Below are 21,829 nucleotides of genomic sequence, written 5' to 3'. Positions count from 1 at the left end.
GCTCTCAGGAGCCAAGTAAATAAGGTCTGAAAAGCTGTAGCCTTTATGTAAGAACTCTCAATAGATATAAATTCCTTCAACACTGTGCAGATACTTGAAATGGAATCCAAGTTCAACAGAAAGCAATAACAACAAAAAAGAAAAACCCAAGCAGATGTTGGGAAGAAAGGTGTTAAAAGATAATCTAAAGAAAAAAAAAAAAAAAACTGGTGGCATTTTTGCAAACTTAACAACGGAACACATTTTACCAAACTGTTCATATTAATAATCTTCAGAAAGTTATTTAGATTTTAAAGGGCTAAAATTATTACATTCTTTAAAATAATAAATATACTGGCTTTATCCTCACAATAATAACTAAATGTAAGACAATCAAAAGCCAGACTAAAGACTAAAAGCCAAACGAAGCTGAATTTGTGACTCTAAAAATCCCTGACGAAAGGAAAACTAACAGAAATATAAATTTCAGGCACTTTCTACATTACGATCTCACCTACAAAATAGTCTATAATACACTAAAGGAAAACAAAGAGGGACTGCATTCACTACCAAAAAATGATTTTAGGATTCACTGTCTCTTTACATTTTTATTTTACACACACACGAAAGAAAACACAAAGAACTTCTACAGATATTCATTTTTATCAGAATAGTATATCACTTTTCAAACATTCACTTTAGTGTTTAATAGTCCACTGTATATGGCAATAGCTTAGCTTTCCATTCTAAGCATTAGTATAAAACCTTTTGGCAAGTTTTAAAAGTACCACTAATAATAAATGTGATATGTTAAAGAGTAGCCTAAAATTTCTTGTCACTAATAGTTACATGATACATTCTCTTGATTTTCCAAAAATATTTATTTAATTACAAATATATTTTAAGAGAAAAATCTATTCAAACCTTCAAAGACAAAAATAATTTCTCCACTGTTTAATATATATTTACAGGTAGACTATGAGCTTGCCAAAAAAAAGTAATTAGTAATTAGCATGATGACATAGTTTAAATATGATTGTAATTCTAAATGACTAGCAAACAAAACATAGCCCATTAAAGATAATATATGGACTTTAACTGAAAAGAAGTTCAAATTAATAATCAGAATGGAATAAGGACAATAGAAATTAAGATGCTGAAATTCTAACCCCAGATTTTATCATTACAGAATAGTAAAAACTGACAGAATACTTTGTACATTAACTCCAAAACTTCAATTCATTTACCCAAATGAATTACAATAATCCTGTCCTCCGTGTCAGCTCATGCCAGTGAATAAAATGTTCTGCTTTGGAATGTTGTAAGGTATAACACACAATATCTGCAGGATAGCAATAAGCTTTTTGACATAAATTATGAAAGTAGCTTAAATTTACATTAAATTCTGAAGATGATAAAAGTATTGAAATACCAATCAGTTTCAAGATATGCTAGTTTAAAATTTATCAGAAAAAATAATTTAAAAGAAATTTAATTTAGATTATATGTACAATTGAGACAATGAAAAACACCATTCTAACACCAATTTGATTATTTTTAAGAAATTACAATCCAGGGGCTGGAGAGATGGCTTGGAGGTTAAGAGTACTGACTCCTCTTCCAAAGGTCCTGAGTTCAAATCCCAGCAACCATATGGGGGTCACAACCATCTGTAATGCGATCTGACGCTCTCTTCTGGGGTGTGTAAAGACAGCAACAGTGTACTTACATATAAGAAATAAATAAATCTTAAAAAAAATTACCATCTAAATTATACCTAAGAAAGTAAGATAATACAAAAATGTTTTCAGTTATGTGATGAGTATTTAGATATTTGTGCTTCACGAACACTAATATATAAGCAATAACAAAACACAAAGATGAAAACAGTCCACAAATTACCATTTTTAAATGATATGAATAATTCGACACAGTAGGAAAAGGATATAAACCTAACCAAGACAAAGTAAAATGAAAAAAAAATACTACTAAATCTAAGAAAGTATATAAAAGCATTAAACCCACTCCCCAGACATAAACAATACTAATATGAAAGGTTGTAACTTATAAACATGAAACACTTCTGGTGAAAAGAGGCTGGAAAGGCAGCTCAGTAGTTAAGGGCACCTGCTGAGCAATCATGAGGACCAGAGTGTGGATTCCAGCATCCACATAAAGTGGAGCATCCTGGAGCATGCAGACCCAAGCCTTCTTGTCTCGTGGATGGAGAAAAGAAGACAGTTTAGTTTTGTTGACCTGCACCTAGCTGAGCAAACAAGAGGCCTAGGGTCAGGGAAGAACCCTGCTACCAAAGAATAGAGAGCAATAAAGGAAGACACCTAACACACGGGTGTGTGCATGAACACACATGCAGACCCAAAGGAATGAATAAAATCACGAATATTTGAAAATGCATAACTCAGAGGACAAACAAGGACATAACTGTAGCTGGGCGCTTCCCCATAACTCTTAGAAAACAGGAGAGTAAGACTCAGATGAGTCAAGTTATTGAAAAGCTAATACTATGAACTATAAAGACCGAACTTTATCTTAGAATCATCTACTTAATTAGGCTTCAATCTTCAGCCTTGTGTTTGTTTCTGCATAGCTCAGCTTTAACCAGAATCTTACTTACAGTTGACTCTCAAATCTTGAAAATCTCATAACCCCTGGTTTGCCTTGATGGTAGTCAGTGGGTTTAACCACAAATTCCCTGTACATGGATATTTTCATCCAGTGACTCTGACCCGACTCCTAACCAATAACTTTCCTTGTCCTTGATTTATCTGAAATAGAGCCTGACTCTACATTTGCTCTTCCTCCCTACGGTAATAGCTTCTGTATAAAAATTGCTAGGAACTTTACTGTCCATTTGGCTTTAGAATACTGTCAGGGTTTGAATCTAAAATTTCCCCTGAAGGCAAATGTACTACGGGCTTAGTTGTCCCATAATCAGCTCTAAAGGTGAAATGAATCTTGAGGACTCTTAGAGGAAAGGCTTGAACTGAGAATGGGTCACTTAGGTCGGCCTTTGAAAGGGTCATGCTCTCCGCAGACTTAAGCAGCTGTGCTTGCACTATCATGCTCTCTAACCACAAAGTTTTATCTCCATCCAGGAATGGAGCCTGAAACAATGAAGTCAAAAGAAATCTTTGTTTTTCTTGGGTATTACTCTAACAGTGACAAAACAAGCAAACAAACCACAGAATCTTTCTTTTTTTTTTTTTTTGCACACATAACAGACATTTATTAACTTTCTTCTACACAAGATAAAATCTAATTGTTTAGCAGAAATATGTTCAGTTGAGAGGACAAGCAGATCCAAGGAAGATGAATGTTAAATACTTAAAATAGTCAGAAGGCACTACGACACCACCTGAACCCACCGCTTCAGAGGTAGTAGGCTAAGGAAGATTACCTAGTGTGAAATGTTAGCAGTTACACAGCAAGAAGCAAGTCTGTCTTACACAAGACTTTGTTACAATGATCACTGAGTCCACTGGCCAGGAAAGGGTCAAGATAGCTAAAGGTAAAGCCAACTGGAAAGGAACAGGTGTAGAGAATCCAAGCTATACAGTTAAACAGATGGCAATGGATCAGGCTTCTTCCTTCTAAAAGTTAATTACTGCATTGAGCCACCTGTCCCTGCCTTACAGGGTGCTCAACAGCTGAACTATGTTTAAGGATGCTCAGGGACCTTGCTGAAGACCTCTGAAAATGTATTACACATGGGCTAGCTTTGTTGCTAGTTATTCTGAATGAAGAAAACCCCAAAGTATTCACATGCAATGGAGTATGAGCTTTGTCAATAATGTCCTAAGGACCTTGTGGAATACTCTCTTAATAGTATATACATCTTTCAACAGGTGAGCTCAACTGAAAGCTTCAAGGCTCACAAAGTTAAACAAGAAAGCCAGGATGCAACAATGCAGGTAGGGCATCCTAGCAGTTAATAGCAATCTGGCTTTCTCCAGTTTAGGATAAATTCTAATATAGCTAATGTGAGATATAAAAAGATATACTGAAGCAAGCTGAGTATTCTGCTGAACTCACCAATACCAAGAAAAACAAGGGGTGGGATTGGTTTTATTTTCAAAATGCTTCAACAATTACTGTATTATAAAGGAACATGACTGAACAGGTAGGAGACAGATTCTCCATTGTGGGTTCTCCTGATGGCTTCCGCAAGGATCATGGAGATGTCAATCACCTGTATTTTGGAGCAGTGTTTCATCTTGTCTTCTTGAGGTATGGTATTGGTAACTACTACTGCTTCAAAGCAAGCATTGTTGATTCGAGAAATAGCAGGGCCAGAAAAGATTCCATGTGTCAAGATGGCATAAACTCTGGTAGCTCCAGCTGAGAGAAGTTTGTCTGCAGCATGACAGATTGTACCACAAGTGTCAGCCATGTCATCCACAAGTATAGCCACACGATCCTTCACATCTCCTACTAGTACCATGCGGTCCACTTCATTGGCCTTCTTCCGTTCCTTGTGAATCAAAGCAAAATCCACATTCAATCGGTCTGCAATGGAGGTCACTCTCTTGGCTCCACCAGCGTCAGGTGAGACAATAGTACAGTTTCTCCACTCAGATATATTCTCCCGTATCCACTTTAGGACAGCTGGCTCTGCATATAAATTGTCCACCGGGATATCAAAGAAACCCTGAATCTGAGATGCGTGTAGATCCATGGTGATAATATGATCCGCACCTGCTACAGATAGCATATTTGCAACAAGCTTAGCTGAGATGGGAGCCCGGCTCTTATCCTTCTTATCTTGGCGGGCATAAGGGAAGCATGGGATGACTGCAGTCACCCGGCTGGCTGAAGCAATCTTGCAAGCATTAATCATGATCAAAAGCTCCATTAGATTGTCATTTATCTCACCACACCCGCTCTGAACAATGTAGACATCCTCTCCACGAACGCTTTCCCCAATTTCCACACAGGTCTCCTGGTTGCTGAATTTCTTAGTCACCACCTTGCCTAGCTCCAAGCCCAGGCGGTCAGCTATTTTCTGGGATAAGTCCTGGTGGGAGCTCCCGCTGAAGATTTTGATATTCGACATCTTGGGCAACTACTGCTCAGTGGTCACTGCCGTCACTGCCACCACCACCGCCGCCGCCGCTGCCTCCGCCGCCGACACTGGAACGGAAGTCAACAGGGAGCCTGAACACCAACAGTACCTCGTTGCTATTCCACCACATACAGAATTTTTTCCAGCATATACACATTTGGGGGGGGGGGTGTCAACCAAATAGACCTGAATACATTTGTCAAACTAAAATCATAAAAATGGGTGTTATTTTTCACCTGAAATAAACTAGAAATCAGTAACAGAAAGATCTAGAAAAATCCATTAGCAAACCCATAGTTCAAAACAGAAGTTAAATCTAAAAATATTTTTAAATAAATAAAAATGGTAAGATAATGTGTTAAAATTCGTGATATGTACATAACACCAATCTGAGAGAAATCTATAACACTGAGTTCATAGACTCAAATAGGAAGACTCTCATCAATATATGAGCCTCCAAAAACAACAAAAAGGGATATAGGTCTCTCTTTATCAAAGCCACAGTGGATATCTGAAACCACATACAGTACTAAACAGCATATATATCATGGTTTACTATACATACTTAGTTGTGGTGAACTTAAGCACATTTAATCCAGAGCACTTAAAAAATTTAGATACAGTAAAATATTAATAGAACTAGAATACGGAATAATCAGGACTATAATACTATTATAGTTATCCTATAAACTATACCTTATTAAACTGGCATAATCTCTAAATGCATTCTAAATATTTGTCCTTATATCCACAGATAAGTCAGTTCTCACCTTTACCAAAGAAAATTTTCTTTGCAGGACAGACAAGTACAGAAAGAAAACCAAACCTAATCAAAATGCAGTTGTTGAGATAAATCCACAAAACTCCTGCCCCCTAAGGCTCAGGGATCACAGGGGAAGTGGGAAAGGAAAGACTGTAAGAGTCAGAAGAAGTTCAGTTCAATGTGAGATTGTGCCTCCTAACAATACCAGAACCTGTAATTACCAAGTCTCACCCAACACAGCTGCCTAAACACTAGTAGCCATGCTAACATGGATAGGGTGAGAGGGAACTAGACAAAGAACAACAGGCAACTAAGTAATGCTGAGAGTGAGAGACAGTCTCCAGGGAAGAGTGTACCAATTGGTTATCCAGTACCAAACGGAAACATACACATAACCACCATTACACAGACTGAACAGATTGTATTAGTTATTACAGAGAAAGAGAGAAGAAAAAGAGTCATCAATTTGAAAGAGAGCTGGGATGAGAGTATGGGAGGGTTTAGAAGAAAAAAAGGGGGGGGAGAATAGTGTAACGCTATTACAAAATTTTTCTTTTAATTATTTCTAATCTACTTTTACAATCCAGCAGTCTTCCCCATCTTAGTTCACCCTCCTCCCCTGACCCGAAGAGGATATTCACACACCCCTACTCCCACACCACTAGACCCCCACACTCCCTGGGACCTCCAGTCTCTCCAGGGTTAGGTGTGTCTTCTCTCACTGAGGCCAGAACAGGCAGTCCTCTGCTGTAGAAGAGGACTGAGGCCTCCCACTCTTGGGGGGTTTCTGGTTTTGGTTTTTTGGGTTTTTTTTTCCAAGACAAGGTTTCACCATGTAGCACAGGCTGTCCTTAGACCAGGCTGACCTTGAACTCAGAGATCCATCTGCCTCTGCCTTCGAAATATGAGGATTAAAGGTGTGTAAATAACCTTTAAAAAGAATTTAAAGGTTATTTTAACACAGATTAAGTTTTTCACTTAATATTTTCTTTTATTAATCTCAGATAACAGGCTTTATAAAATGATACAGGTGCTAGGGGACTATTGTATTTTAAAAACTTCACAGTTTATATAATATAGACAAAAAAACCAAACTCATTTAAAACTAAGCAATCAGTACCACCTCAATGACAAGACTGAGACCCAGAAGAGTCTGTGTCTATCAACAAAATCAAATTCATAATGTAGAAAGTCTGACAAAGAAAATTTGGGTCAACCTATTATATCTTAAAAATAACCTTAATTACCTGGTTATCCTTCTTAGGAGAATCTCTGACCTAAACCGCTTGTTCTGGGGCCTGCTATACAGCTATCAATCAACAGGGCCTTGGTCTTTTCCTGGGCCACACTACACTTTCTGGCATGCTGATAGATTTTTACTGCTTTATTTTAATAGGCTGGAACTTCCAGAATCTTCAGAGGCTTTCTCTGTCTAGAAATGTCTTTAGCCTGCATTCATCTCACTGATTCCCGACTTTCTGCTACAGGAAAGGGGTCTGAAAAGTTTTGCTTGTCCTTCAAAACTTTCAAATGACTGCAACATTGTATTTCAGCAGCTGATAGTGCTAGCAAGAAGACTGGTCAACGCTCTTGTTTTGTATTGACAGCCATTTTCTCTCTGAAAATATTCGGGACTTCCTCTTTCATGCTTAATGTTAGCAACTTTCAAGAGCATGTGCCAGTGATATGGTTTCTCTGTTTTAAGCACAAGCTCAGGAAAAGACAGAATACAGTACTAGATTTTAATGAAGGTTTTGTGTTAAAGAGTTTGCCTTAAAAAGTTTAAACTAAATATACATTATAAATATTTATACATTTCAAAGAAAAAAAGAATTCCCCCAAACATGTATTTAAGGCTTTAAATGTGAAAACTTTGAGTCCATGTCATGATTTGAATATGCCTGGCCCAGGGAGAGGGACTATTTGGAGATGTGGCCTTGTCAGAGTAGGTGTGTCACTGTGGGCGTGGGCTTTACACCCTAGTCCTAGCTACCTAGAAGCCAGTATTCAATATTCCACTAGCAGCCTTCAGATGAAGATGTAAAACTCTCAGCTCAGCCTGCACCATGCCTGCCTGGATGCTGCCATGTTCTTGCCTTGATAATGATGGGCTAAACCTCTGAATCTGTAAGCCAGCCCCAATTAAATGTTGTCCTTATTAAAAGAGTTGCCTTGGTCATGGTGTCTGTTCACAGCAGTAAAACCCTAACTAAGACAGTCCACAATTTTATCTGTTGAAAACTAACTTCTTACAAAAGGCAAAATGTGTATGTACAAGAATATAAACTGTAGTTCTGTTTACAATACTAAAAGATTAGTAAGTAGTACATTCCAGTGCCCACGGAGGGGATAAAGGAAGTTATTATATCTTTATGGTAAACAGTAAAAGAACGCTAAAGTACATGCAACTTCCAAAACAGAGTACAAAAGGGACAATAAAAAATTTAAATAGTAAGATGATTCACCCAGGACTAAACTATTTAGTTGGGAGCATGAAGCTGATCCATTGAATTTCAAAATATCCAATAGTGGGGAGAGATGGCTCACCAGTCAAGAAAAAGGGCTGCTCTATCTGGGGACCAGTACACTTCCCAGGATCCACATGGTAACCTCACAATAATCAGGTGAACTCCAGTTCCAGTGAATCCAATGCCCTCCTCTGTAAACGCCAATCAGGCTTATATGCTACTCAGACATAATTTTTAAATAATTTTTAAATAATTTTTAACATATATCCAATTATGCACAAGAAAACCAAAAGACAGCTGGCACAACTACGTCAAAATAGAAAAAAAATGTAGAGATTGGAAAAGACTCAAGAAACATGATTAACTGTTGGGCATGGTGCCACACACCTTTATTCCCAACACTTGGGAGGCAGAGGTAAGAAGATCACTGTAGGTTCAAGGCCAATCTGGTCTTCATAGCCAGTTCCTGGACACTCGGGCCTACAGAGAAATTGTTTCAAATAATAAACAAAAATTAGGAAAAAAAAAGAAATACATTAACAGAATATAGTATGGTATCATCCAGATTGGTTCCTAGAATACAAAAAGACTAGAACAGAAAAAAAAAATTAGTTATATCCAGACAGACTACAATTTAATAAAAAGTATTATTCACTGATTACAACAGTGTTTAGTCAATATATTTGCAGTTTATATAAGAGTTACTTAGTGAAGTAGATTACATTTGTACATTATAATCATTGAACATTATGTTAACATTAAAAGTATTATCCAGGGAATACAGAATTCTAGAAAGACTTCTGATGGACTACATCCTGATAAATATACCAAAAATTTATAATACACCTAAACTATCAAATACCCGAGATGAACACATTGTACCAAAGACCACTAGATGTTGGTTCTCATCATACCACCTAGAAACTGCAGCTTGCAGCCAGTACCCAGTGTCATGAGTTAGTAGGATCTTACCATATCCATGTACCCCAGCCTGAATAAAGATTAAAAATGCGAAAGCAAGATACCATTTGACTATCTATCAGTTTCTCACCATCACAAAGCCAAAAAAAATCTTAATGTGAAAGCTTGTAAGTCAGAGACAATACACTATTTTTTCCAGCTTCACAACAAGAAAACTATTTTTTAAAAACAATAAATCAGACAAGGCTTTAAAACAAAAAGTACCACTAAAGATGAACTGAGTCACAGATAAAAGAGGATGCCTGGCTTACGGAAAAATAGATTAATCATAAAGTTGTATGATATGAATAGCATGACCTAAAAAATTAGACATGTACATATGTGTACGTGTGTGTGCATGTGTGTATGTGTGTGCATGGCTGGGTGGATGTGTATCCAGGGAGAAATACACTCCATTATTACAAAAGAAGTTTTAACATATAGCAAATTGTCAGCACTTATTACTGCTAAAATACAGAGATTTATACATATACAAATTGTTAATAGAGATTTGAACAACAGCATTAATAAGGCACATATAAACAATCCATCTACTGATAAATCCATATCACTTGTGCAGACATGTTTTATAAACAGCTATATACAGATTAGTGACAAGTTTTAGTGATTATTCATTTGAATAATGGATAAGAAAAAAGTCCATGTTTTATATATTTCTTTCTATATGAATTATTTTTCACAGTAAAGCTTTTTAAAGTTATTATCATTTTTTTTCTATTTTTCAAAGTTCCTTCCACAGTAGCAAAATCCTCAAGATAAAATACAAAGAAGCCCCGTGGAGTGGTACGCTCATTTAATCCCACCACTTGGGAGGCAAAGGCAGGACAATTTCAAGTTCAAGTCAGCTTGGTCTACATAACCATAACTTCTCAAGCAGCCAGGACTAAAGAGGGACAGTCTTAAGAGAGAGACAAACAGATGGTGACACGTTTCAAGAAGAAACAAGAATAATATTCAAGATTATAATCTACAGTAAACCCTATTATAGTCTAGTTATTTCCAAAATGTACACATAAAGCATAATGAAAGCAATCTCAGTGTATATCCACAAACCTAATGCAGTATTTTACATTTGTAAGAATATACCACATGCCTGTATATAACATAATCAAATCTAAAAGAACAATACTTTCAATTTTAACAAAATCACAGATTTGCTTTTTTTTTTTTTTTTTTTTTTTTTTTTTTTTTTTTTTTTTTTTTTTTTTTTTTTTTGGTTTTTCAAGACAGGGTTTCTCCATATAGTCCTGGCTGTCCTGGAACTCACTCTGTAGGCCAGGCTGGCCTCGAACTCAGAAATCCACCTGCCTCTGCCCCCCAAGTACTGGGATTAAAGGCGTGGGCCACCATGGCCCGGCTAACAGACTTACTTTTAACAAATGTCAAAAGCAGTTCTAATGGAAAATTTGGCCTATTAGTCAACTATTAAAGAGAAAGGCCAAATCAGCTACCACTTTAAAGTAGTAATCTATGTTGCTAGATTAGAGATTTATATATATTTATATATAAATGTTATAAATACAAATGTATTATATATCTATATATAAATATATGAGTATGTATATTTATATATATAATCTCCATCCAAAACAAAAAATTTGGCATATAGTTATGGTTAAATTTAAAATTTCAAGACATAAGATAATTATACTTCATGAAAATGTAGTAAATTGTACACACGACTTAAGCATTTTCCTCTGTTTATTAAATTTCCAAACTTACCATGCAGATTTTTATTTTATACTGTCCTTGAAGAATAATGTACATGTCCTATTTATATTTGCTTTGCCATCATTACTTTTATCTAATGAAATTCATATTTTCTCACTTTTACAAGGTTAGCCTCAATTAAATTTATTGCTTGGACTGGAGAAATGGCTCAGTGTTGAGAACACTGACTGCTCTTGCAGAGGTCCCGAGTTCAATCCCAGCCACATGGTGGCTCACAACCATCTGTAATGGGATCTGATGCTCTCTTCTGGTGTGTCTAAAGAGAGCAACAGTGTATTCACATACATAAAATAAATCTTTAAAAAATAGCCGGGCGGTGGTGGCACACCTGATTAATCCCAGCACTTGGGAGGCAGACAGGCAGATTTCTGAGGCCAGCCTGGTCTACAGAGTGAGTTCCAGGACAGCCAGAGCTACACAGAGAAACCCTGTCTCGAAAAACCAAAATAAATAAATATATATACTATTTACATAGGATTGGATCTAGCTAGTTTCTTTCTTTCACTTTGACAAAAATACCATGACCAAAAGCCAACATAGTGGAGGGTTAGCATCCATCACCCAGGGAAGCAACCAAAAGAGCTGGAACCTGGGAGCAGGAACCTGATTTACTGGCTTCCTCTCCATATACAGCTGAGGTCCAACCGGCTCAGGGCTGAAAATAACCAGTAATATGGGCCCTCTCGTATCAATCATTAATCAAGAAAATGTTCCCAATCTGATGGAGGCAATTCGTCCTTTGAGCTACCCTCCTCTCATATCACTCTAGTTTGAGGCACATTGATAATAATAATAACAACCACCAGTACAGGATGATAGACTATGTGATGATTATGTAACTAACTGTCCTTTTATGTGTGGTTCATTCCAGATGGCAAAAAGAAACTTTGCGAAGTAACTTGTGGTACAGGTTAAAGCTGTCCTTTAGCTGTCTACCACCACCGGTAATGAACTGACATAAAAACGCTCAAAGGAGCCCTTCCAGAGGCCTGTTCTCTTAGAAACAAGCGTTTCTTATATCACCACCTTGTCTCTCCTGCTATCTTGTAGTTTACCCAACTTGAAGTACTTCACCAATACCATTGGGTGGTGTCATCCTCAGTTAGAAAAGCCAGCTCTTGAGTGTAGTGAACCCAGAGTTTGCAGCTGCAGCTTACTAAAGTGGATGCCGAGCATATTGAGCTACACTGGGGTTTTGCTCGTACTTTGAAGGGTAAGAACTAGGAATCGCTTAAATGTCCCTCAAGGGCATAGTGTGGATCCGCGGTCCAGCCAGGACTGAAACCCTAACACGTCAAAGCTTAGAGAAAAAAAAAAAAAAGCAACCTACACTTCTGAGTCAACGTTCAGACTCTTTCTTAACTTATGAAAGACTATCGCGCCATGAGGCCGCAACCTGGAGAAGGAGCGGTGTGTCGCCTGAGGACCCCGCGACGCGGGCCACGCAGCACTCCAGCATCTGCAGGGGCTGCGGCCGGAAGTCCCGAGCGGGCTGCAGGCCACCCTGAGGTTCTCTCCCCTCCCCCCACCCCGCCGCTCCCGGTCCACGCCGTTACCTGAAGAGCCGCGGGATCCTTAAGCGCCCACTCCGCTCGCGTAGTTCCCCGGGGCCTGTGAGACCGCCACCGAGGCAGCCAATCGCCGCGCGCACGCGGAGTGACCAAAGAGATCGGAGCGGGCGAGAGGAAGAGCGCGAGAGCACGCGGGGACCCGGCTGCAAGCACCGAGCATGCGCGAGCCTGCGGGGCGGGGCTTCCGGCGAGCTCGAGGCTTTATGGGTCGCTCCGGACGGCCGGAAAGGAACAGCACCTCGAGGTCGCCTTCTGTGGGAGGGGCGGACGGCTACTCCGCGCTACCTCTGGGGAAGTGTGTGGTGCCGCGGGCTCCGTCTCCCGTGGAGGATCTTCACCAGGCAGTGGTTTCCTTCTGCGTGGAGTGTCTTGCGGGGACAGAAGGAAAGGTCCTGCGAAGTGAGCCAGAGTGAGACTTAGACGTTGGACAGAGGTTTCAGAAAAGCCTTAATTAAAACTTATGAGATTTTGACTTCAGGACTCAAAGAGTTTTGTGCTTTCTCAAATATGTTCAATCGCAGAATTTAAAAGCCTGAACGCCAGGGATATTTTTAATGCGAAGTATAAGAGTAATGTAGAATTCTATTGAAACTGACATAACGGTAATGATTCGAGTATTTTTCTCCTTTTATAGAGAGAAAAGAGAAGTGGTGGTGTCCCTATGCTGCCCAATCTAACCTAGAACTCCTGCATCCCACCCTAGTCTCATGCTTCCCAGGCCACTGGAGCTCTGGTGATTTAGTATTGAGCTATTAAAGTCACTTTAACTTGCTTAACTATTTACTGAGGGCATACTACATGCCAAATAGTCTTCTGGAGGCTGGGGTAACAGGATTATCAATAGCAACTTTTTTTAGCTGGGCAGTGGTGGCACACTTGGGAGGCAGAGGCAAGTGGATTTCTGAGTTCGAGGCCAGAGTGAGTTCCAGGACAACCAGGGATACAGAGAAACCTTGTCTCAAAAAACCAAAAAAAAAAAAAAAAAGTAATTGTTTACACCCACAGCAGAAAATAAGCATAAAGTAGTGAAAGACCTTATTTTGGCTTAATGTCCATAATGCTAATGAAAGCAGGATGGCAAAGTGGCTTGTCATCTACAGCCAAAAAAAAAAAAAGAATGGAAAATGGATCTGGGCTCTACAACCAATAACCACTGACCCATTTCCTCTAGCAAAGGTTCACCTTCCATAAGTGCCACATACTTCACATAGGAGGTGATAGGAGGTATGAAGCATAGAAAAAAAGGATGACATGACCTGATGGAATTTGTAATAAATAGAGCATAATACTCAAAAAAAAAAAAGTTTCATTATTTATGTAACTAATGACTAGTACTCTGAAGTGGCTAGTGATAGATTCAGGCTTTAAATGTATTTTTAGGTTGATTTTTGGTGGTGGTGTTGTTTTTTGAGACAGGGTTTCTCTGTGTAGCCCTGGCTAACCTGGAACTCACTGTAGACCAGCCTGGCCAGAAATCAGCCTGCCTCTGCCTCCCAAGTGCTGGGATTAAAGGCGTGCTCCACCACTGGCCAGCTTAAATGCATTTTTAAATTTTATGTATTTATTGCTTTACACTACTCAGGATTGAATCACATTTTTATGGAAACAAAATACTACTAAAAATTTTTGATTATGGTGGTGCACCATCTGTAATTCTGAAACTCTGAAGAATGATCATGCATTCCAGGCCAGCCTGGAATACATAGCAAAACACAATTTCAAAAACTAAAAGGTGGTGCTAACTTCTTAAACATGAGCCCCTGTAAAATGAATTGTATATTCCCAGTATACAATAGTGTTCCAAAGAAAATAAGATAGCAAGGGAAGACCAAATCATAAATTCAGCACAGCAGACACAAAATCTTGGAGCTCCATGTTCAACAGCTGGGTTTGGACTCTTAATAAGCTTACGCATCCCTATGAGCACTAGCTCTCCTACCTACAAGTCATGCGGCCTTTTGCTATGGGCTGGCTCCCATCCAGGCCTGCACCTTTCCTCAGACTGTGGGTGTCCCACAGTAGTAGCATGTCCAATATCTCCCCAGCTTCATACCAGAGCCTCTCAGGAGCTCTTGAGGAGTGAAGGGGTTTGTGCAGGCCTGTGCTAAAGTGCCAGAAAGCTGAGGTGGCCAGGCAATGTGTGGCACCTTTTATGCCTGATAATCAGTGCCACTTAGACAAAGCTGCCCAGTTCTTGGCCATCTTGGAATAGAGTTGCTGCAGGCACCATGTGCTTTTAAGGCTGATCTGAGAAAACACTGTAATGGGTGCTTGTTTTATGCACCAGAGAGTGGCATTCTCAGTTCACCCTCCATTCAAATGAAATTTTTTGCAAATTCTTAAGTTGGAGCCTTTGATGATTGGGTCTTACCCACAGGGCACCTTTGCTATTATCCCAGTGCAAAGTAGATTTCTATTTAGTGCCACAGATCTCTTTAATGACCACAGCTGCTTTCTTAGCAGCCATCTTGTCTACAACTTTAAACTTGCTCACAACATGGCACATTTTTCATATCTTTGTGTTCTGCTTCCTCTTTTTTAGCATGGTATGTAACAGTAGTGCAGCTGGGTCTTCATGTGGACTCCTAAAGCAGGAGCAGGGGCTGTCTACACTGCCTGCCTTTCAATCCATTTCCCCTAACTGGGCTGCCTCATCGGCCCTCAATAGAAGATGCGCCTAGTCTTTCTGCAACTTAACATGCCAAGGCATGTTGATATCTGTAGGAGACCTGCCCTCTTCTGTGAGGGGAGGAGGGCTGACTGCCGAGGAAGGGGAGAGAAGAGGGAGAGAATGGGAAGAGAGGAGGAAGGGGAAGATGTTTCGATCTGGGTGGAAAGTAAATTAATTTAAAGAAAAAAAAAAGTGAACAGTAACCACAACATATCCCTTTTCTGCTGTGACCAAATATGCAACAAAAGCAACTTGGAGAAGCTTTTATTTTGGCTTAAAGTAGAAGAAGGATGGTGTCCGTCATGGTAACGAAGGCAGCATGGCAAAGTGGCTAGTCATCCACAGTCAAACAGCAGAGAGCAATCGGAAACTGGGCTCTACAATCAAACACCAGCGACCCACTTCCTCTGGCAAAGGCTCACCTTCCAGACGGTCCACAACTCCCAAACTCTAACAAAGCCAGGCTCACTCAGTCACCGATCTTTAATAGGCCAATTAGACAAGTAATAATGGCCCAGCACTTGGGAGGCAGAGGCAGGCGGATTTCTGAGTTCAAGGCCAGCCTGGTCTAGAGTGAGTTCCAGGACAACCAGAGCTATACAGAGAAACCCTGTCTCGAAAAACCAAAGACAAGTAATAATGGAAGTCAGGAAAAAAAAAAAAAAAGATGTATTCAATGTGGACAGAATGTGAAGAAGAAAATACAGAGCCTATGACCTCTCCCCATTTTCCAAGTCTATCTCTAGGGCCCTAATTAGAGGGCAGCAGGTATGCAAACCTAAGCGGGCTTAGTTTTCTTAGTGGTTTTGTCTTTCAACATCAAACTCTTCTGCAAAGTGCTCTGTCAAGTGGATAAACCTCTGTGAAACCCCTTCCTAGGAAACAGGATCTTCCTCTAGCTGAAACAAGGGCTTTGCGTTGTCTTCCATAAGAGTGCTAGGAAGATTCCAAATTCTTGGGGTCCATTGCCTCAGTAGTCTGGTAGCCAATAGGAAGGGCACAAGTGTTTCCATTCCTGCCATAACTGTGTTGCATGAAATATAAAAAAGCATCCCACACTACTGCCAGCTAGGCACCGGCTGGCGGCCTCAGTCAGTCTCCAGCCTGGCGGGCAGGCCAAGACCACAGGACCTGTCTCATCCACACTAAGTTCCCATGGCATGCTGTTGCCACGCAGCCCCTTCCAAATTCCTGCGGCAGACTGGGGTGTACTCTTGTACTCCCCACTCTGCCGCCATACCTTTCTCTGGAACCCAGTTGAGTCGCCGTGTGAAGGAAAACACCACACAATCTTAGTTTAGAATAAGCAGGTAACACAATCCTGCATTCTGTCTGCCTCCCTTCTCCCGCCGTCCGAAAAGGAAGTTCCTTTCTCCTGCCTCCCCTCTTCTTCTTCCCCACCAGGAAGTCCAGCCTACTCGCCCAGTGATTGGTCCCTTGAATTTTTTTTTTTTTTTCAAGACAGGGTTTCTCTGTGTAGCCCTGGCTGTCCTGGAACTCACAGTGTAGACCAGGCTGGCCTCGAACTCAGAAATCCGCCTGCCTCTGCCTTCCAAGTGCTGGGGTTAAAGGCATGCAACACCACTGCCGGCCCTTGAAATCTTTATTCATTAAGGGAAGGTTCTGCCACATAACTGTAACAAGACAAAGTATTCAAGTGTATGAGCCTATGGAGGACATTTTATATTCAAACTATAGCAAGTGTAATGAGTGAGTTACTTGTTGAAGACTTAAGGGAGTTGATCAGCAATCCAATATTCAATTCACATGTTATGTGTTCTGGATTCGAATGAAGATAGAAATATAAGAGTAACATACAGTAAACATAATAGCTACTATTAAAATTCCCAAATTGAATTGATTTGTGACTGTTCCTGGTCTTGCTTCAGAGCACCCACCTGTCAATTTACAATAGTTATTCTATTAGATGCTTTCCAGGCTAGACACCCTCTAACTTGCTCTCATTTCCTATAAAATCTTGTCCTGCTGAGGGTTTGTGGCAGCTCTGCCTTCCCATCCTGCTGTGTCAGGGCTGGTTTAGAGATTCCAAGCCAGAGCTTGTTATATGCAATTGCATCGGAAAGGGATCATTGGGGGTCTTTTGGAGTTCACAAACGCTTCCAGGCACAACAGAATCTCATAACATTCTGCTACATCTACATCGTAGTACCCATTTTATAAATCACTAAGTATAGGAGGGAAGAAAGGAGGGTAGGGAGAAGGGAAGGAAGGAGGAGGAACCTGGGTGAGAAAGGTGACAGGGAGAGGACAAGGGGAATGTGATCAGGTATCAGGGTGAGGGGAACAGGACTTAATGCAATTGAAAGCCACTGCAGGCTCTCAAAAGGAGATTGTAATAGTCTACTTTACTTTATTAGGAAACTGTGGTGAGTAATGAGTAGAGAACAATCTAGAAGCTTTTTAGTAATCCAACTAAACTATAATATGCCTCAACTAATATGATGATAATAGAGATAGAAGGTTACCAAACCTTGGATGTATTTTAAAGGTAAAATTTGCAGTGTGTGCTACTGGCAAGATATGAAGAGATTTAAAAATCTCTTCTAATCATAGAGATAAAATGCCTGTGTTTAAAAAAGAACAATTGAGTGGATGGTGATGTCATTTCAGAAATAGGAGAAGTAAGCAGAGGAAATGGTTTGGTGGGCTGCTATAAAAAATTATGCCAATTTCAATGGGTTGTTATGTCTAACAATACCCAAGTAAGAATGTTAGTACATATAATTGGTTGTTTAACCCTGGAGCTCAGGAGGGTCTCAGTTGTTTCCTTCTACACCTGGTAACAAGAGTGGTAGAGGCATCAGTATTTGGATATTGTTTTTAACACAGGACCTAGGTGAGGTCACTTGAAGAGAAAATACTTAGAAACAAAAGTTTCTGACACCATCTCTGGAGGATTCCAATTTCTTTGAAGACTATCTATAAGGAGAGGGTTAACACTGAAAGATAAGATTAGATTATTATCCAGAAAAGCATAGTGTCATTGAAGCCAGAAAGACATAATGCTCAAAAAAGGGGAGTGGCTAATGCTTTCAAATACTGCTGAGTAATTTAATCAAATGAGGTCAGAGAAATAACCTTTAGACTTAGCAACACAGCAGTGGTTGCAGACATTTCCTGCTGTGAATTGTCCTGATAGAAAAATCTCTGTAAAGATGTGAGAAATAAAATAAATGATAAAATAGGTAAAGTAGAGATGATACAATACATACACACATACATACACATTATACATGCACACCTACACCTACATATACATAGCTTAGATTTTCTAAGCTATGGACATTGCACCTGGTTTTGCCTACCAACAGAACTCCAGGTTTATTGTGGGTGACAATTTCTTGCACTAAAGAAAAAGTAAGTGGTCTACGGCCATACCACCCTGAACATGCCCAATCTTGTCTGATCTCAGAAGCTAAGCAGGGTCGGGTCTGGTTAGTACTTGGATGAGAGACTGCCTGGGAATACCGGGTGCTGTAGGCTTTAATAAAAATAAAAATAAAAAAAATAAAAAAATAAAAAATAAAAATAAAAATAAAAAAATAAAAAAATAAAAAAAAATTTAAAAAAGAAAAAAGAAAAAGAAAAAGTAAGTGCTCTGTCCTTTATCTCAAAATTAGCCTCATCCCATTTTATTAATCTTGGGATTCTTTGCTGGGGAATGGACAATAAATGAAAGCCAAGTGGAAGGTTACCAAAATAAATAAACTAAACAAATCTATAGCCAGTAATAAGATTAAAGCAGTAATAAAAAAATTAAAATATTTTAGAACTAGATAAATTCACTGTAGAATTTTACCAAGGCTCAAAAGAACTAATATCAATACTATTATGATAATTCTGTAAAGCAGAAAATAAAGGAATGATTCTAAAATCTTTGTGGACCAAATGTCACACTGATACCAAAACTGGTAAGGAAACAACAGTCTGCAGACTGTTGCCCATGATAAACAGAGGCAAACATTCTCAATAAAATACTTGCAATCAGAATTTAAATAGGTATTCATTATGATCAAGATGACTTCATTTCAGTAATGTGAGATGATTTGAAACATATAAATCAATAATATAACTTATCACAGAAACACACTCAAAGACAGAAATCACAAGCTCATCTCAATAGATTCAGAAAAAGCCTTATGAAAATGGAGTATTCCTTCATGATAAAGTCCACTGAGAGGCTGCGGATGGAGCAGGATAACTACAACAACAATAAAAAGTACATATGACAAATTTACAGCAACCACCAGGTTAAATAGAGAAAAATCCAACCTTTCTCACTAGGATGGGGGAAAAGGCCAAGGTGTCAACTCTCTTCACTCCAACTCAACATTGTGCTTGGATCATTAAGAATAGACACTGAAAGGTTGCAAATAAAAAAAAGAAGAAATTAAAGAGTCTTAGTTTGCAAATGATAGGATTTTATAAATGAGAAATCCAAAGCACTCTACAACAACAAAAACCTCTTATAACTGATAAGCACTTTCATCAGGATACAAAATTAATACACAACACAAAAATCAGTAGCTTTCCTTGGCCTGTGTTTCTAATTCCAGCAGTTGGGATGCAGAGGGGTGAATCTTTGTGAGTATGAAGCCAGCTTGGTCGATAAAGCCAATTATTTCAGGCCAACCTAAATTACACAGGCATTGCCCCTCCCATCAAGTTACACACACATCTTATATACCAATAATATACATGCCTAAGAATAAATCAGGGAAATAATCTCACTTACGACTGCCACAAAAAATAATAAAATACCCAGAAACATAAACGTAACCAAAGAAACTAAAGACTTCTTTAGTTTATGTTGTTCATAAACTTTCGGACATGGGAAACAGAACTTGAAGAAAACACTAAAAGATGGAAAGACTGCTCTTTTCATGAATTGGAAGAATTAATACTGTGAAATAATTATCCATCTGAGCAAAATAAAACTACAAATTTGGACTGGAGAGATGGCTCAGTGGTTAAGAGCACTGGCTGCTCTTCTGAAGGTCCTGAGTTCAAATCCCAGCAACTACATGGTGGCTCACAACATGAGATCTGATGCCCTTTTCTGGGCTGTCTGAAGAAGACAGCTGCACTGTAGTTACATATAATAAATAAATAAATAAATCTTTTAAAAAAAAAAACCTACAAATTCAGTGTTCTCTCATAACTCAGTAAAAATTCCAAGGCAGTTGTTTATAGACATAGAAAAAGTCCTACCAACTTTATAGAACCACAAAAGAACAAAGATAACCTTGTTAGAAGTCTGCTTCCCTGACATAACTGCAGTCATTTTATTTCATGCTTGCCAGCTACTTCACATTATTGCTGAAGTTGTCCAGATACCCTGGATTGTTCTGAGGTTTACCTTTTTTTTTCTTTTCTTTTTCTTTTTCTTTTTTTTTGGTTTTTCGAGACAAGATTTCTCTGTGTAGCCCTGGCTGGCCTGGAACTCACTCTGTAGACCAGGCTGGCCTCAAACTCAGAAATCCACCTGCCTCTGCCTCCCAAGTGCTAGGATTAAAGGCGTGCGCATGCAATATCATCCCCTTTTAAGGCTCGGAGAACATCAGAGAAGAGGCCATAAAACACTGTTGTGGTAGTTTGAATAAAAGCTGTCCCATGGGTCCATAGGGAGTGGCACTATGAGGAGGTTGTGGCCTTGTTGAAGGAAGTGTTGTCACTAGCGCTAGCTTTAAGATCTCATATGCTCAGGGTTCGGAGAGATGGCTCAGAGGGTAAGAGCACTGTGCTCCTCCAGAGGTCCTGAGTTTAATTCCCAGCAACCACATGGTGGCTCACGACCATCTGTAATGGGATCTGATGCCCTCTTCTGGTGTGTCTGAAGACAGCAAAGGTACTCACATACATAAAATAAAAATAGCCGGGCAGTGGTGGCTCACACCTTTAATCCTAGCACTTGGGAGGCAGAGGCAGGCGGATTTCTGAGTTTGAGGCCAGCCTGGTCTACAGAGTAAGTCCCAGGACAGCCAGGGATACACAGAGAAACCCTGTCTCGAAAAAAGAAAAATCTTAAAAAAAAAAAAGATCTCATATGCTCAATTTACACTCCGTGTGCATTCTGATAGAACTATCAGCACCATGTCTGGCCCCATGTCCCTTGTTTCTCTGCCATGACAATAATGAGCTACACCTTTGGAGTATATAAGCCAGCCCCATTAAGTATTTTCCCTTATAAGAGTTGCTGTGGTCATCTTGAGACAACTGTCTAATGCACATTACCTGGCCATGGTGCTCACTAATTCTTGACCACTGGGGTTGCTTGCATAGGACACTAGAATGAGCCTGTAAACATTCAGTCATAGATGGGGGAAGGACTCATCGGTGACCACTGGTTAGTTACTGTTTTAGTCAGGGTTCTCTAGAGTCACAGAACTTATGGTAGTCTCTATGTAGTAAAGGAATTTATTGATGACTTACAGTCTGTAGCCCAACTCCCAACAATGGTCTGCAGCATCTGTGAATGGAAGTCCAAGGATCTAGCAGTTGCTCACTCCCACAAGGCAAGCAGGTGAAGCAGAGCCAGCCTTCCTTCTTCCAATGTCTTTA

The 21,829-nt window shown here is 39.5% G+C and overlaps 1 protein-coding gene and 2 pseudogenes across 3 annotated transcripts in view; 1 reads left to right on the top strand and 2 right to left on the bottom strand.

Annotated features, from left to right (window-relative positions):
* The window catches only part of Mipol1 (mirror-image polydactyly 1), a 293,032-nt gene extending 280,345 nt beyond the window's left edge, over positions 1-12,687 (bottom strand). Inside the window, exon 1 of one of the 2 annotated variants that reach the window (XM_031356719.1) lies at positions 12,562-12,687. The gene's annotated coding sequence lies outside the window, so the exon portion shown is untranslated. The other variant, XM_031356720.1, reaches the window with a different exon arrangement.
* Positions 573-12,694, bottom strand: LOC116080351 (annotated as a pseudogene). The gene is made up of 2 exons (XR_004114410.1): positions 12,562-12,694; positions 573-5,130 (listed from the first exon to the last, which is right to left on the bottom strand). The product of XR_004114410.1 is annotated as a ribose-phosphate pyrophosphokinase 1 pseudogene (transcript).
* Positions 12,695-18,632: 5,938 nt separating this feature from the next.
* On the top strand, positions 18,633-18,751 carry LOC116081311 (annotated as a pseudogene).
* Positions 18,752-21,829: the final 3,078 nt, after the last annotated feature.

This window comes from Mastomys coucha, unplaced genomic scaffold (assembly GCF_008632895.1).
Source record: "Mastomys coucha isolate ucsf_1 unplaced genomic scaffold, UCSF_Mcou_1 pScaffold6, whole genome shotgun sequence".
NCBI lineage: Eukaryota > Metazoa > Chordata > Mammalia > Rodentia > Muridae > Mastomys > Mastomys coucha.
The sequence above is the reverse complement of the archived record's forward strand: the minus strand, read 5'-3'. Positions and strand labels throughout refer to the sequence as shown.